Below are 6,101 nucleotides of genomic sequence, written 5' to 3'. Positions count from 1 at the left end.
ACCCCAAAAAATTTGACGACTTTAGACCCATCAATTGTTTACCCAAATATGAACAAGTACTGGAATACATTGTAAAGGAACAGTTAAATGAATACATTGAGGCCAAACAGATATTATTTTGACAACAATCTGGTTTTAGAAAAAAATGTTCTTGTGAAACTGCTATTAATTATGTAATAGACGAGTGGAAAAATTTTCGAGATAAAAAAAGCAAAATTATTGCAGTATTTCTAGACTTAAAACGAGCATTTGAAACAATCGACAGAGATAGATTAATCAAGAAATTAAGTAATATTGGAATTAATGGTAAAGAATCTAAATGGTTTGTTGATTACCTTTCAGAAATAAAGAAAGTAACAAAATATGATGGTATAACATCTGAACCACATCACACTAATAAAGGCGTTCCGCAGGGTTCTGTATTAGGTCCACTGTTGTTCATTATATACATGAATGATATTATCAAAGTGTTAAAGCATTGTGCAATTAAACTCTTTGCTGATGATACATTGTTATACATCCAGTAAAAATTTACAGGACGCCATTGAAAAAATACAAATTGACTTAAATTGTGTAACACTTTGGTTAAACCAAAACAAACTAAAATTGAATGTTATGAAAACAAAGTTTTTAATTGTGGGTAGTGTAGGGGGAAACGAGCAGGGTATACTAAAAATTGATAACGTAAACATAGAAAGGGTGAGTAGTATTAAATATCTGGGTGTAATATTAGATGAAAAATTAAAATTTGATGAACACTTAGAATACATAACAAAGAAAATTGCTAAAAAAGTTGGATTCCTAAAAAGGATCAGAAATAACTTGGATCTAAAGACAACGCGCCTTGTTTACAATTCTTTTGTTACTCCGCATTTAAATTATTGTTCTAGTGTTTTATTCTTATGTAACGAAGCCCAAAATAATAAACTCCAGGTTATACGAAATAGGGGGATGAGGATGATTTTAAAATGCAACATTTTTACTAGAGTTAAAATTATGTTACAAAATTTAAATATGATGACAACCAAACAACATATAATATATAATACGTTAACAATGATGTATAAACTTCAAAATAATATGCTCCCAAATTATCTGCAAAGAAATGTTATCTACCATGAAACTGTTCACAATTATCCTACGAGAAGACGCAGAGATTTTAGGCTTCCCAAAACTAAACTTTCATGCACACAAAACAGCGCGTTTTATAAAGGGAAAAAACTTTATAATAACCTACCAAATGTCATAAAGGAAGCCCCAAGCCTTAGCACTTTTCGTAGGACATGTGCTTTATGTGTAAAAAATAATTTTTGATTGTTGAACTCACCAATATTATTTTAGTCACCTAGATATCTTATATAATATAATTTTGTGTATTTATCTTTTTCTTTTAAAATGTAATTGTTATTTCTTGTATTTTTTTATATTTTCCTACTAGATGTATGAAAAAATTTGCACACATCTAAATAAAGATTCAAAAACAAACTCCGGATGTCTTCTTAAATTTATTTCGGGGAAAAATGAATCCACTTCCCACGCCCCTCCGCCAATATTCAGTGTTAATTTAAAGGAATTTTGTCTTCCTTCAAACCTACAACGCTGGAAAAAGCAAAACATATAATTCAAGCTCGCCTAATAAGCAGTGTAGTCTTGATCCTATACGGACATGATTATTAAAACAATTCTCCATTGTTTCCTAGTTCACGTTTTTAATCACAAATAGTTAATCTGCATACAGAAAGTTCCACTCAACCGAAACCGGACTACTTCGTATGCTGTCAGACATAACTTTTGCCATATAGTCAGGTAAGTTAGTACCTATGTCACTCCTAGACATGAGTGCAGCGTTTGACACGATTGATCACTACTTCCCCGTTAAGAGGTTAGAGGAAACATTGATTTTAATTTTGACATCAAAAATTGACTTGCATCCTGTCTATCCAATCGCTTACGATCCGTGAAGGTAAGAAATAAACTGTCTAACTTCGCAACACTTTCTTCAGGGGTACCCCAGGGATCCGTTTTGGGACCACTCCTCTTCATCCTTTTTACAAATGATGTGGCCGAAATAATCAAGTCATTTGGTCTCTTGTCTCACTGATAAGCTTACGATCAGCAAGTTTATTTTTACTGCGCTCAAAACGAAATCAATAGTTTCAAGATCCGTATAGCTGAATGTCTAAAAGCAATAACTCTTTTTAGTTTTTCATTTTTTTACGATATTGCATTTTTACGTATGGCCCACCAAAGGTATTTTATAAAAAAAAAATACTCGATTGCGAATCTTTTGCATGACGACATTGCGGCTAGATTGTTACTAATCGATCGAAATATGTAAATATAATCATTTAAAAACACTCTTGGATATTGAGAAGGGTCAAGTGAATTTAATGAAATTTCTCTACGGACGCTATATTTTCTTGAATTGAACCAAATATGGGAAAATATAGAATGTATGCATTCAAAATACGGGTAATGAAACTAACCGGTATCTTTTTTACGTCAGGTTAATTCAGGAGGCCCTGAGTAAAACAATTCTCCTCAGGGCCTATGTCATCTTTGGGGATGCTGTGTGGAGGGTCTTTTTAAGAATGGAAGTATGGGAAGTACTGGGAAAGAAAAGGGTAGAGATGGGTAGGAATCTCGAGGTCAGTGTGTCCAGGAGTGACAGACATATGAATTCATTTCTTCCAATGCAGTGCAAGGCGATGTTTGGAGAAATACCTGTTGGAGAGGTCAAAAGACCCCCTCAATTTGGCCCGCCACCCAATTGGTTTTCAGACGCTTACGTCGCCAAGACCCCGATGAACCTCACAACATGAATTTGGGTACCCCTGCTGAGCAATAAAATATAGCGAACCACTTGGAGTGACCTATGACAGTTGGTTTGCTGAGCTTCCTAATCTATTTGACGGTAATTTTATCCAATATTTACTTATCCAAAATACGGGCTGCAGATAATGGATGTTCTTCTGTTCCCTTTCGCCCACCCTTATATAATAATATATTTCAATAATGAATGTAGCTATGTAGCTGTTGGTACCCGATCTCCATTGCGAATAGTAAAGTTCGATAATTGGAGCAGTCCTTTCATAACTTGATTGACGTGTAAGGGAGATCAAATATAAAAATCGTTCATTTATTTATGTGACCGTAAAATTAAGATTTGTCATTTTTGCACTACTGTTAATTAAAATATATTATACGTCATGTTCCTTTTTACATAAGGGCGTTTTTTACTCTTATATAATCCAATCTTGCTACTTACATAGAAAATTGAATAAACCACTTTATATACAGCACTATTTAATCAACATAATCGACATGTTTCGGAACCAATGGTTTATTGTGATTTATTTTAAAGTATTATTTTTATGAAAACTAATTCTATAAAATTATAATACAATACAATTTTTATATTTATAGAACAACTAATTAACTAACTAACCATTACGCCGTTGCCCCTAAGGGGTAGGCAGAGAGGACCGCCAAACAACTCGGCCTTACATACATACATCGTCTCATACGTACTCTTCTATTATTCTGACTCTTGACATGGCCCGACTCAAGGACCTATTTTCACTTGGTGGTGCCATGTCTTCCTCGGGCGTCCCCGACTTCTGCTACTATTCACATTTGCATCATATATTCACCTTACACTCCTTTCTTCGCTCATTCTTCATTCTTGATCTTACTCATTACGCTTACATCAGCTTTGCACTCTTTGAGGATCTCCACATTTTAGTTATAGTTATAAATTAACACAACCAAGTTAAGTACGTGGGATGTAATAAAGTGTCTAAATAACAAACAAATAATAAATATTTTGAATCAATATATTATTAAAAATAAAAATAAGAAAGGCGTGGAGATGACATATTGTATGAAGAACGAAAGTAGATTGAATCCTGCAGAAACAAGATACACGAGGCGTATGCGAATGTGAACGAAGCAAGGATTTTAATTATTTTTGATCAGTCAAAGGGGTGAGGTTGTATGAAGATTCAATAGGATGTCCATTTGTATAGCCGGAAGCTAGGGGGCGAACAAGATAAGGGTAGTTATGTTTCTCGCATGCTATTAAGAAGTACTACGCAAAATTTGGTGTAGAAGGGTGCAGAATTGCTTATGTACCAGGCTGAACTAATTTTATTTTATTTTTATTTTAGTGTATTGGGAAAACAAACTGTTTTACAATTTTATATAAATAATTAAATTTTACATGTTGCATTAACCAGTGAAGTTTCCACATAAAATTCCTGTTACATACAGAAAAAAACATAAATAACAGGAAAAAATTAAAAAAACCATAATGAAAATAACTGAGATATCTAAGATATCTTACACACCATAATGAAAATAACTGAGATATCTAAGATATCTTACACACCTTAATGAAAACAACTGAGATATCTAAGATATCTTACACACCTTAATGAAAATAACTTGGATCTATTTCGTAGTACCATCGACTAACGCATACTACGCACTGCAATATTTTCATTAAATGCATGTTCAATAAGCATTCGATATATGTAGTCTACTAGAAACAAGGGAATAGGTAGCTATAGTACAGGGTATAGGGTGCAGGCTTGTCAAGGGAACTAGATTGACAAGGTGGTCAGATTTTTAGGACCCCTCCAAATAATGGCCGGTAGGTACTTCCTTTTGCACAGTAGACCGGAAATGATGTGAACTAACAATCATCCAGACGAAGCTATTATTTTCAAAATAAAAGAATGGTCATTATTTCGGGCTATTTCATAACTATGTTTTTGTAGATTCCTACATAGAAACTTAAAAATATAAATACCTAGAGATTACATACAATATGTAGATGTATACTATATACCAAGACTCATTTTCAAGAAAGTGTACCACTACTAGTAAAGGAAAGGTACATATTTTTAAAACCAGGGTCAAAAACTTTGGAACAGTTTGGATAGGTGAACTAAAGGAAAATATTGATGAATGACTAAGAAATAAAAGGATGAACATTTTTGAAAATACATTTGAAAGTAGGAATCAGTAAATCGAGTTAGGAATCGTTAAGTTGACATTTTGTATATTATATTTGCAGTCACTTTGTGTTGTGACATATTAATGAAAATAAAACAATTGGTTTGTTTATAACCACGAACTTGTATTTATTTAATTCACAATCACCTTCAGGGTACAAAATTTAACACAGAAAATTAAATAAATATAAATTCGTGGTCATAAACAAATAAATAAATTATTTTATTTCTTATTTAAAATATAAGAAATGTATAATAATGGAAGATGGCGTGTACAATGATGCAATTTGATTATTTGTTTTTTTTTTCTTGTTTTAGATGTATGCAAAAAAAAATCATGCATCTAGTATGAAAAATACACTAAGCAGTATAAAATATAGTTAAATTGGCAAAACAGCGACTAATATGGGTATACTAATTTTTCTATATTTACATATACTACAAAAAGTGTCGAGACTTGTGTCTTCCTTTGATATGTTATTATTAACTTTTTGTTATTCATTAAAGACGCTATTGTGTATGAACTTAAGTTTTGTTTATCTTATATCTTTAGGTTGTTAGTGGGATAAATAAATTTAAATGATTAAGTTCGGTGTTTTGAGCGCGTCGAAGGGATGAACAGACAAAATGAATAGTGTCAGGAGTCTGGACTACTCGTATAGTATCAGGACGAAATATGTAATCTTGTGCCCCAGGAAAAAATAATATGAAGCGTAAGTGCATGATATAAGAAGTTGGGGAGGTCCCACGCTATCACACTAACACTAATTATGCCTCGCATTCATCTGTCTACGTTTATATTTTTCCATTTTTCTTTATTTTATTGCTTTCAATAATTGTCAATTTTGTTTCATAGTGTTACATAATATAAATAGTTTTTACATAATATATTAATTTAATACGAATAAATTAAACAAATTTTGGGTAGGATAATTTCTCAATTTTCGACGATAACCCTATTTCAAGTCAAAATAATCTGGAATTTTACAGTTTTCTTGATTACAAAGTCATGACCAACAAGTACAAAAACTGCATTAATATATATTTTTTTAATAATATTCTTTGATGATCTTATTGAATATA

This window comes from Hesperophylax consimilis, chromosome 1, assembly GCF_061612785.1.
Source record: "Hesperophylax consimilis isolate HC1 chromosome 1, BYU_Hcon_1.0, whole genome shotgun sequence".
In the NCBI taxonomy this organism is placed as follows: Eukaryota; Metazoa; Arthropoda; class Insecta; order Trichoptera; family Limnephilidae; genus Hesperophylax; species Hesperophylax consimilis.
Note: the sequence above shows the minus strand (reverse complement) of the source record.